Source organism: Carettochelys insculpta, chromosome 3, assembly GCF_033958435.1.
Source record: "Carettochelys insculpta isolate YL-2023 chromosome 3, ASM3395843v1, whole genome shotgun sequence".
NCBI classification, from domain to species: Eukaryota; Metazoa; Chordata; order Testudines; family Carettochelyidae; genus Carettochelys; species Carettochelys insculpta.
Genome location: NC_134139.1, coordinates 6,084,337 through 6,097,291, shown reverse-complemented (window position 1 = coordinate 6,097,291; position 12,955 = coordinate 6,084,337).

Sequence of the window (12,955 nt, the reverse complement as noted above, 5' to 3'; positions counted from 1 at the left end):
ACCCATCAGTTTACTATGATTTTAGCATTTGGATATCATGTTGATTTTAGCGGTCCATAAATCAAGCAAACTGAATTTACAGAGAGGACAGGTACCAGAAAAAACAGGGATTAACTGACTTAAAATTGATTTTATCTTGTAGCGTAGATGCAGCCCAGGAGTGAAAACCTATTGAACATTGACACCCTGTGGCCTATGTTACACAGGAGAGCACACTAGATGGTCACAATGCGCTGAACCTTCTGGCCTTGGAGTCTATGAGTATGTAAAACATTTTCAGTAAGGTAAAATATAGAGCTAGTTGCAGGAGTTTAAATTTGAAAAATGACTTTTTATTTAAAGGAGGGGTGGGCGAAGGGAATATTTTGGCCTTTTTAACAACTGAAGATAAATTGCCAAAAGCCAAATCATTTTTAGCAGCCATCTGAAAATGCTATCATTTATTTTTTTTCCAATAAGAAATCTAAGCATATGTTTTTATGTGAATTTCCCTTTAGTCTTAAAAGCCCATTTTCTATTAAAGGTTTTGATAGAAGATTGTCAGGTAGCTCAAGTAAAATGCAATGGAAAATTCATTTATTAATAGAAGAGATCTGTTAAACATATTTTCAGTATCATAAAGGAAAAATCTACAAAAATACCTTCATCTCTCAGAACTTAATTTGAAAGTGAACATGTTAAAGAAACAGAACAAGGTGAAGAATAAACTTGCCGTACTGCCGAGTAATCCCACTCAGTGTAGTTCTGCTATGTTACTGTCTGGATGTCAAGCTCTGAAGAACAGTAGCAAAGCTTTTACATTACTTTGTATTGAAAAGCGGAGGCACAGAGAGGTAAGCCAATATACACGTAGCGTGAACTGCTTTGCCGAGTGCTGAGAATGGTGGTAGCTCAACTAGATCTCAAATACAGGCCTGCTGCAGTTTCTGCTTGTGAGGGGCTTAAGGTGTAACTGAGCCTTTCTTGGGCTACAGTGGATCCTAGCTAACACATGATGTGTTAGGCCAAGAGTGACAGAGAGATTGCTATGTTAGTCTGTATTGTATCAAAACAAAAGAGCAGTCCAGTAGGACTTTAAAGAATAACAAAATAATTTATTAGGTGATGAGCTTTCATGGGACAGACCTACTTCTTCTGATCATACCCATACCAGAACAGAGTCGATATATAAAGCACAGAGGTCCAAAAATTGTTATCAAGGTTGACAATTCAGAAAAATTGTTATCAAGGTTGGCGAATCAGAAGATCTGTGGGGGAGAGAGGGAGTTAAGAGGTCAAACATCAAAGTATGTAACGGAGTCCTTATAATGGATCAGGTGATTGCTGTCCCTGTTCAAACTGTGTATTAATGTGGCAAATATGAATATGAATGTTAGTTCCAAACATCCTCTCTGGAGACAGTTTTTAAAGTCTCTTTTCTCTAGGACACAAACTCTCAGGTCTTTAACAGAATGGCCCACTATATTAAAGTGCTGGCTGACAAGTTTGTGTATTCGGAGATTTTGATGTCTGCTCTATGTCAATTCTTTCTCTGTCGAAGAGTGTTTGCAGTTTGCCCTATATACATGGTATGTGGGCATTGTTGGCACACGATCGCATATATAATGTTAATTGAGGAACAGGAGAATGTGCCTGTGATTCTGTAATTAATGTGGTTAGGTGCAGTGATAGTATCTCCAGGATAGATATGTGGACAAAATTGTCAATGGGGCCTGTTGCAAGGAAAAGTTCCAGGATTGTAATTATTGTGGTATAGCCTGTGGTTGCTAGTGAGAATCCTCATTAGGTTGGGAGGTTGTCAGAAAGAACTGGCCTGTCACCTAGGGCCTTCTGGAGTGTGGCATCCTGATTTAGGATAGATTGTAGGTCTTTAATGATGCGTTATAGTGGTTTGAGTTGGGGGCTGTAGGTAATGGCAATACACAAATCTGTCAGCTAGCACTTTAATGGAGTATTTAATTTTATGAAACGGGGTAATTTAATGTGTATCCTTAGGCGAATGAAAGAGAGCAGTTTTAAGTTTTTCTACAGTGCCCTCTGCTGGACGTTACTTACTGTGAGATACATAGCATTTTAGGCTCAGAAGTGTATTGGATCAGAGGTGAGCAAACTTTTTACATTGGACCCCACTTTTCACCCTTGAAATTAGCATGTCCCCTGCAACCTGTCTAATATAATCCAAACCAACAGAAATTTCAGTTATGCGCATATGAAAAAAACCCTTTTGGCATGTGTAAGAAAATAAGTATGTAGAATGTAAAAACTTTATTAATTGGTATATAAACGTGAAAACACAGACACCAACACAGTAACGGAGTTCAACATTTTTAAAGTGATGGATGAGCCTGAGACCCAGCAGCTAGCCATGCTGTGCACCTCCACCCACTTACAATAGTTCAGGGACCCCCAAAGGGACCCACCCCTCACTTTGTGCACCTTGGTATTAGTTAAGTATAAATTTCAAATGTGAACACTGGTCTCCTCTTTTAGGGTGGGGGCTACATAAGGAAATGCAGTGCCTGAAACCTCAGCCGTACTCTTTTCTTAGTGTTCATTGAGACAGAATCGTGAATGGGTTAGTTCAGATATTAAATTTCTAGGAATTTAGCCTGGGATTTTCAAAAGAGCCCAAGAGAGCTTTGCCTCTGAATCCCAGGGAAAGACAATGGGGCAGGAGTTAGGTGCTTGTTGTCTGTGCTTTGAAAGTCAGGTCCTATTCAGGATCCCTATGTTCACTGCTCCCTAGCTTCACCTGATCTAGGATTGTCAGCTCTCCTGGACTGGGTGGCAGTGTTACCTGTCAGCTGAGCACCTGGTTGGCTGCCCAGGAGAGAATCAGGCAGATGGTGCCCAGCTAACTACCAAAGTGCCCACAGCTGACAGCATGTGTTTGTGCCAGTGGTGCACATCCATACATGCCTCAGTGCCCATAACAAAATTTATTTCATCCATAAGTGGAAAAAATTAAAGGGAACCCTGCCAGAAGGATCAGATGCCATTGCTGCTAATGGCATCCAGTCCTTCCAGTCAGAAGAGCTGGCAGCCTCAACCCACCCTGAGATGGGCAGCTGCAGGTTTTCTGGGAATAGAGGAAAAAGCTACAGCTCCATCATTTGGTGACTTTTTGCAAGTAATACCACCCCTTTTCACACCCTCTGCACTGCCCAGCAGAGGGAAGACGCTGAACTAGAGTCCTTTAACTCAGTTTTTCCATGAGGAATCCATTCAGTCACATGTGCATGATGTTGCTAAGCTGACTTTGCATGTCCCATACACCAACACCTGCAAATGGCATGGCTGCCATATTTTCCATAGGACAAGTCAGTGGTTAAGCTAGTAGCCTAGGATCCTAGGTTTAATGCCTTTCACTTCTAGAGACTTCCTGTATGACCTTGGGCAAATCACTTAAGCCCACATCCTCTAAGGTATGCAGGTATCTCCGAGTAACGCCGGTGAGGCTCTGGGCCTTAATCTCTGTGCCACACTTATTCATACCTATCTCAGAGAGCTGGAAGGGACCTCGAGAGGTCATGAAGTCCAGTCCCATGCCCTCTTGGCAGGACCAAGCACCAAACCCTGACAGATTTTTTTTTAATCTATTTGCCCCAGAACCCTAAATGGCCTTCTCCAGGATTGAGCTCACAGCCCTGGGTTTACAAGACCAATGCTGAAACCACTGAGCCCTGATGTCTAAAACGGCCATAGTACTGCTTCCCTTCCTCACAGAGGTGTTGTTACGATCAATATATTAAAAGATTCACCAAACAGAGCCAAAGATTCACTAAAGAGAGTTCACCAAGACTGGTTTGATGAAAATGATGAGGCCATCATGAAGATCTTAGAGGAAAGACAGAACGCATTTCTGCTATGGCAAAACGATCCGTCCTCAATCTCCAAACGTGATTGTTTCAAACACCTTCGGAGCCAGGCGCAAACGGCACTTCACAAAATGCAGGATGTGCGGTGGGAGAGTAAAGCTGATGAAGTCCAATACTACGCTGACACCAAGAACTCCAAGATGTTCTTCTGTGCTATCAAAGCTATATATGGACCTTCAAAGCCACAGACTACACCTTTCCTGTCTGCAGATGGCACGAGCCTCCTGAGGTAGAAGAACAGCATCAACAATAGGTGGAGAGAGCACTTCAGCAACCTTCTCAACAGACCCTCCATTGGCGACCCTGTGGCCCTAGACCAGATCCCTCAGAAACCCACAATAGACAGTCTTGACCTGCCCCCTACGATGGATGAGGTCAAAAAGGCAATCAGCCAGACCAGCTCTGGCAAAGCCCCTGGGATGGACGGTATCCCTGCTGAAATTTTCAAAGCGGCAGGACCAGTGTCACCTGAAGCCTTTCACAACATCTTGATCAGCATCTGGGAAGAAGATGACATGCCCAAAGACTTTATGGATGCCACAATCATCTCACTCTTCAAGAACAAGGGCAACCAAGCTGACTGTGGAAATTACTGGGGCATCTCCTTTCTCTGTACTTCTGGGAAGATCTTGTCTTGAGTCATCCTCAACCGTCTGATCACCAGCATCTCAGAGGAGAACCTACCAGAGGCACTGTGTGGTTTTCGCCCAGGCTGCAGCACCATTGACATGATCTTTGCTGTTTGTCAGGGCCAGGAGAAGTGCATAGAGCAGAACTTGGATCTGTACACTGTCTTTATAGACCTGACCAAGGCATTTGACACTGTCAACAGAGAAGCCCTGTGGATTATTCTGTCAAAACTTGGCTGCCCGAGAAGATTCATTAACTTCATACGCCTGTTCCACGATGACGTGACTGGCTTTGTTCTTTCAAATGGCGAGTCCTCAGATCCATTTGAGATATCCAATGGTGTGAAGCAAGAGTGCATGCTGGTCCCAGTGTTATTCAAACTCTTTTTCACATGCATCCTCAGCCACACAGTTAGGGACCTGAACCATGGAGTCTACATAAAATACAGACTTGATGGGTCACTTTTCGACCTTTGTCGTCTGAATGCTAAAACCAAGACGCTTGAGAGGCTCGTCCTTGAAGCCCTTTTTGCTGATGACTGTGCACTTATGGCACACAAGGAATCTGATCTCCATCTCATTGTCAACAAGTTTGCTGATGCCACTCGCCTCTTTGGTTTGACCATCAGCCTAGGAAAGACCGAGGTACTGTTTCAACTTGCTCCAGGATCTGCTGTTCTCCCTGCTTCAATCTTTATTGAAGGATCAGAGTTAAAAACAGTAGAGGAGTTCAAGTACCTTGGCAATGTGATAGCCAAAGATGGCTCCCTTGACAAAGAAATCAATGACAGAATCTGCCAGGCAAGCCGGGCACTAGGACGTCTGAGAGTGAGAGTGTTGAATCAGCACAGTATCCAACAGTCCACTAAACTGAAAGTGTACCAGGCTGTAGTCCTGACCAGTCTCCTGTATGGCTGTGAAACCTGGACCTTGTACAGAAAACATATAAAACTGCTGGAGCACTTCCACACATGCAGCCTGAAGTCAATACTGCACATTCGATGGCAGGACAGAGTTACGAACCTGGAAGTCCCGGACAGAGCAGGAATCACGAGCATCGAAGCCATGATTCTGAAAGCCCAGTTTCACTGGACAGGGCACATCATACGAATGGAACAGTCAAGAATCCCTAAGCAACTCCTCTACAGTGAACTCTCCCAGGGCAAAAGGAATCAAGGTAGGCCTCACAAGAGTTATAAAGACTGCGTGAAGGCCAGCATTGCTCAGGCTGGTTTAAAACCAGATCAGCTAGAGCAGCATGCAAAAGACCGAACAGGTTGGTTGTGTTCTTGTATGACACACGCATGACAACTTTGAAGAGCAGCGACGCGTACGCCTCATTGATGCTCGTGAGAGGAAGAAAACAACAGCAGCAGCCGCACCAAAAGAGCCAAGACAATTCCCTTGCCTCCCCCGTGAACGCCCATGCCGTCCAAAGCTTGGACTCCTCAGCCATATGCGAGTCCACAGCCGATGAACCTGTGCAAGCTCAAGACGTCATTGTCGGACACGACGGACTACCTACACTAAAATATTGTGAGTTGCTCTCACACTGCGATCGTGGGACCATATAAGTACTCAGATCATATAAGAGGACAATTCTGGGCAGTCTTTATTTGTCCCACCCCACTGGAGTGGTGTTGAAGTTTCCTCAGAGACCTCTCTTTCTTTTACTTTGTCATTGCAGTGTTCCCCTTTTAGCTCTCAGTTCATTCAAATGCCGTTTCACAGCGGAAGGTAGAAAACTGCAGCCTTTTGGGGCTGTAGAAATTCAGTTATTTCACCGGAAAGCCCAAACAAAGTCCTTTAAATGCAGAAGCGCACCCTTGGAAGGAGCCTCACAAGCATACACAATCCAAACCTGCTTGACTGGGGCAGGGCCGATCTTGGTTTCCATCAAAGCATTCCCCATTTCAAAACAAACCATTCACTCCTTCATAGCGAAGTGTTCCCATTTAAAGTGAATACTTGCTTACCACAGTGGTCCCTAGTACCAGTAAACCAGTCTGAGCACAAGTTATCTCACCTCAGATTCATTTTAGGCTGTGCCTATACTAGAGAGTGTGCAGGAACACAGCTGTATCAATGCAGCTGTGAGATCTGTCATGTAACCGCTCTGTGCCAATGGGTGACAGCTCTCCTGCTGACATCTTTAAACCAGCAGCAGTTATGATGTCAGTGGGGAAGCCAGAGCTCAGCTGGTGGGCAGGACCTGAGGCAGCATGCTAGCAGCACGGCCCAGCAGATGGATTCTGGATGCTATTTTCAATTGGAGCATGGGTCCTGAAAGCCTGGGACCCAAGGCAACTGCTTTGCTCGCCTTGCCCTAAGGCTGGGCCTGGGAGCAACTCTCTTACCAGCATAGTGCTGTGTACACTACCATTTATGTTGACATAAGTTATATCACCCAGAGGTTTGTTTTTTTTTACAGCCCCAAGTAGCAGAAGTATTGCCAACATATGAGATAGCATAGACATGGCCTCATAGTAGGCCTTCTCTGTGGGTGCTTAGTGGAGACATGAAATATCGAACTATTAGGGCTCGACAATTGACCCCTGTGCTCCTCATTATCTCAAAGAGTAAGGGAGGATGATTGGAGAGTTTCTCCCATCAGCCTCCCTCTGAGAGAACGGCCAGTTGTCCATCCTAGATACATCGATTCCAGCTACACAATTGTCATAATTAGAAAATTGCAAAGCTAGGATCGACTTTCAGGTCTAGTGCAGATCTGGCCTATCACTGCTCATCTCTTGACTGAGAATTAATAATTTAGGGCCTAGAAATTACCCATTGTTCCTAGGGCCTGGAATAGGCAGCTGCATGTCTCACGGACTGTTATTGTGTATACCTTTTACGCTGAGGTCCAGCTGAAAAAGCTCGTATGATTCTTAGCTCACTGTTGCTAAGGCAGCTCCTGGACTCCCCAGCTGAAAGGTTGCTTCCCTTTCCCAGAGGCAACCATCTCCTCCCATTCAGCTATGAAATTATGTGGGCCGGATCTCTGCTTATGCAAATTAGGACAGCTTCAGTGGAGCTACACCAAATTACCTCATGCAGAGGCATCAAGGGGCTGTGATGAAGCATAGGAGCCATAGGCAGCTCTAGAGTGTTGGGCTCACTCCGGCAGTCTGCTGAGAGAAAAAGGGTGGTGTGCCTGGGCAATTATTCTTTCCCCTCTCCATGAGCAGTGTCATTGTGACCAGGAGGCCTATTAACTCCAGTGTGATTACGGTGGGGGCGTGGCTGAAGAATCCATCTCTGAACAACACTACAAAGGTCCAAGAAAGGAGGGAGCCTCCTGCAGTGTTTTGGCGCTTGCACTCACTCTAATGCAAAAGATTTCTGCTTGTGTTTTGATTTGTGGAAAGAGAAATGCCCATCCCATGCAGTCCAGCCATAGGCTGAGTGAAAAGTAGTCTGCCTGTTGACTTGTGCTGCAGACTTATTCATGTGATTTACATGGCTTGTCAGGAAAAATGTATTCCACTAATATTAAGGGCTACACAAGCAGCAGTGTTACTGGAAGAGGTCTTTAGGGACCATGCACAAGGCTCAGTGCCAGAATTTGCTAATTTTTCCATCCATGGGCAGAATAAATTTTGTTATGTGCACCAAGGCATGTGTGGATGTGCACCACTAATAGAAACACATTCTGCCATCTACGGGTGGCTACGGGTGCTCTGCTAATCAGCTGAGCAGCACCTGACTCTCTCCTGGGTAGCCACCCAAGCACTCAGCTTACAGGGAACATTGGTCAGCGCTAGAGGCCAAGAGGCCTGTGTTCATAGAATTATAGAATCACAGAGCTGGAAGGGACCTCAGGAGGTCATCTAATCCAGCCCCCTGCTTCAAGAAGGATCAATCCCCACTAAGTCATCCCAGCCAGGACCTAATCCACCACCTCTCTAGACAACGCATTCCAGTGCTTCACCATCCTCCTGGTGAAGTAGTTTTTCCTAATATCCAACCTACACCTCTCCCTCTGTAACTTCAGACCATTGTTCCTTGTTCTGCCATCTGACACCACTGAGAACAGTTTCTCTCCATCCTCTTTAGAGCTCCCCTTCAGGAAATTGAAGGCTGCTATTAAATCACCCCTAAGTCTTCTCTTCTGTAAACTAAATAAGCCCAAATCCCTCAGCCTCTCCTCATGAGTCATGCACTCCAGCCCCTTAATCATTTTTGCTGCCCTCTGCTGAACCTGCTTCAGCACATCCACATCCTTTCTATATTGGGGGCCCCAAAACTGGAGACAATATTCCAGATGTGGTCACACCAGTGCCAAATAAAGGGGAACAGTGGCTACAAGGGCACACTGTTTACTCATATCCAGACTTTCATCCACCATAATGTCGAGGTCCTTTTCCGCTGTACTGCTGCTTAGCCAGTTGGCTCCCCCCATAACAATACTTGGGATTCTTCTGTCCCAAGTGCAGGAATCTACACTTCTCCTTGTTGAACTGCATCAGATTTCCTTTGGCCCAATCCTCCAATTTATCCAGGTCACTCTAGATCCTATCTCTACCCTCCAACATATCTACCTCTTCCCCTAGCTTTGTGTCATCCGCAAACTTGCTGAGGTTGCAATCCAGTCCCTCCTCCAGGTCATTAAAAAGATGTTGAACAACACCGGCTGCACAGCTGAGTCTTGCGGCACTCTGCTTGAAACCAACTACCATCCAGATATTGAGCCATTGACCACTACTGGTTGGGCCTGACCATCAAGCCAGCTTTCTCCCCGTCTTATAATCCATCTGTGTTTGGGTGCTAACTGCATGACCCAGACTGCGTTCTTGAACATCTCTGGTTTTCGCACTATGATGGGTCTCCTCCTAAAACCTGACCCTATTTCTCCAGTTCCACTCTTCAGATTACGAGATGGACATAGCAAACATAGGATGCATTTGAGCATGGAAGACAGGAACTCATTGGCACAAGCTCTCCTCCTTTTGGGGAGCTCCGTACTTCAGAACTCTCTGCGGCAGGGGTATTTTGGGAGAACCTGGGAACTCCATGTAATCTGTAGGTGGGATTTTGCAAAACTACTGTGTTGGCCTAAATTCAAGACATCAAAAATCACAAGCCAGACCGCCCCTCAATGCAGGGGCTTAGTCCCTCCTTTTCCCCTGCCCTCCTGCAACAAACATGCTTTTAGTATGTATTTTTTAACTCTCCTCAACTTCTTTACCAATGTGCGTATAAGACTTTCAGGTTGAAACGCCTACTTCTAATGCATACCTGAGCCTGGCTGGACACTCCATACACCCCCTGTCATGTCTAAGACAGCAGAAGTGCTATCCATTTATGACTACTGTCCTGACTATCTCCCCTCTGAGGGTACATCTACTCTACCTGGGAGATCAACAAGGTCAGGGTTGATCTTCCGAGATTCGATTTTGTATGCCGTGTGGGGATGTGTGAAATGGAACTATCAGGGGTCGACAGTCAACCCCTGTGATCTTCATTCTCATGAGGAGTAAGGGAGGTGGATGGAAGAGTTTCTCCTGTTGACCTCCCTCAGGGAGCACAGCTACACAATTGCAGTAGCTGGAATTGCATATCTGTGATCGACTTTAAGGTCTAGGGTAGACCTGGCCTCACCTGATATCCTTTGATAACAGGGGGGCTGAGTGGTGAAGGGAACTTGTATTATTTTTTAGGTTTGTGTACAAAGGCCCATGAATACACAGGGCACGGGAAAACCTAGATTTTATGGTGAAAATTTCAATAGAAAATTTATTATTGTCTCAATACACTACAGTACCTGAGATCTGTGGTGCGAAGCACAAATCAAGAGTTTCAGAAGTGACTAGTGATTCGAGGTGCCTGAATGGTGGATTGTCTAACTTAAGACAGAGTCAAAGGGCCTGGCTTTAAGAGGTCAAGCGCTTGCAAATCCAGCCTCTCTAAGGTTGCTTAGATTAGGTACCCCAAAACTGGGCATTCAAAATTACTAGCCACTTTCAAAAATTTAGCCCACACTACATAGTATAATGAATCGCTTAGGAGGCAGCTTCTGATGCATAAATAACTTGGTTATTTCCATGGTTCGGAATAGGAAGGACCGGATGGGAAGATATAGCAAAAATTATTAATCTCTTTTGAGAACTTGTAAAATACTGTTCTGTCTTTTGCCAAGCAGCACCCAGAGCATTACCCAGATGTGCAGCCTTCATGACTTAGTTTATAACGCAAAAGCTGATAGTCTCTTAACCACCTGTTTTAGTTGCTGCTGCTATAATACTCTATAATTTCAATTGCAAGATGGTTTTCTACCTTAGATTTGTTGACAATTATTTAGAGCATCCTTGTTTTAATGGTTGCTTAATTGCTTTATAATAGTACAATAATTACCATATAGCTATGGAGGAATGACGTAGTTATCTGTACCCTGTAAACCGCAATATTAACCCTATCTGAAAACAAAGAATTATGCAGCAAAATGTACCTGGGAACTTAATTATCAAACAGGTAAAAGCAACTTAAGCAGTGCAGAGACCTATTCTATAAACTATAATGTAATTTCTCAGTAGTTAACAGATTAGCCTTTACCAGAAAAAGGTTCTATTGTATAATAGCTAGAACTATGATGGTTGTTACTGTACTTTATAGGTATGTTGCACATTCATCAGACAAATAACATGTATCATGAATATTTGTTTCTATGTAGATAAGTTTTAAATCGAGCAAATGGAAAGATTTCCAAATAAGTCATATTTGTTTTGGATAGATTAGTGAATTCCCATACTTTATTTTTTAAAAATAAATTTAAGAAAATTAGTGATCCCACAACCACAAGGTGGCAGTGTGTACAAGGAAATAAAAATCTCTTTAAAATTATTTTGCTGGGGAGGTATAGAGCTCTTTACACACATTGACCTCCTAAGTTGTTGGCCTTTAAAATTAAATTGTATTCACAGCTGTCTCATATAATACGATTTAGCTTCAAGATTGAAACTGAATATTTGTTTTTTGTTTTACTTCTTCATAGCCGCAGCAGTCATTTAAAACCCCTCCCCTAACCTGTTTCTAGCTACCTGCAGGGTGTCTTAGTAAAACTGATATTTTGCATTAGTGATTAACGACTCAAACATGTCTCGTGACACCCTTTGGGAAACATCGCAGTTAGAAACAGATCTGTGCACTTGCTATGTTTCTCATTCGCAGATCTAAACTAACATAATCCATCTGTGCATTCCGAATGCAACAGTCACTGTGGCACCTAGGAACCAGATACAAAGTTAGGAATAGCATTGTTTCAGTCCATGAAGTACCATTTTCTCTACTCTGTCCTTATTTTTTAGATGTTTCGCAGAGAATTGTGTATTTTCATGAGGAAGATTGCTGGGTTGGGTTTGCAAAAATTTAGGTCAGCCTAGAACGAAAGCTCAGGAGGTGACAGGATCTTAAGAATTCCATAACCATGCATCTTCCACTGGCAATGTCCTGCCCCCAGCCCCTAAGACACAGGTTGGCAACCAAAAGAGCAAGAAGAGCCATTTTTTCGAATTCACTAAAAAACTCAATAATTCAAGAGCCGCAGTGCATGTGAATATGAGACGGTCCTTAATAAATAACATCAAAAAGTACTTTTTGTAACCCCTCTTTTACAAACAGCAAACACATATCCCACAATGCACTGCACATAATAAAGGAGGAGTTATCCACCTGTGGCACTGACAGACCCAGATCACTAGCACCAGGAATAGAACCAGCAAATATAGAGGCTAAAGCCCAGCCCACTGTCAAGCACAGACTTCACTCACCCTAGTATGAGGTCTCAGTGCCTCTGGGTACTACACACCATTTTTGAGCTACATATCATTTGCTATTTAGATGTGAGTTGTTCTTTTTTGGGCTTCTAGATGTTCACCAAAATATCAAAAATAAGCAGGAGGGTTTTAGTTTCACTTTGCAATTATAGCATGGGGGGCCACAAAGAAGTCCTTAAAGAGCCTCCAGGGCTAAGACCCCTGCCCTAGGAGTTGCATGCTTGGCGCTGCCAGCTGCAGCGTTTTTGCTGACTGAAGAGGTGGCATGTAAGGCAGATGGATAAGTCCAAGGCCACTGAGGACTTTAAAGATTAGGATCAGAACCTTGAAGCGGGTCTGGTGATGGATGGGGAGCCAGTATAGAGCACAGACAATCACTGCGATATGTGTTTTTGTTGCCTGCTCTGTGTCTCTTGTTAATTGTAGATTTTTGCATAAAGACGCTTAAAGAGTTCATGGGCTCCTGCTCCTTATTTCTCACCTGAGCTAACAATCCTCTCTGCCTGTGACAGTGCAGTTGATTATGATGACCCAGGGAATTAGTACTCTGAGCTTGGGCATAAACAGGGAGTAGATCAATGTTAGCAGCAAATTACTCTTCTCTGTATGCAGGGCTCTGTATGCTTGGCTCTTCTTCTTGCCCCAAATAAGAATTATGCAGGATTCCTGTGCCAGG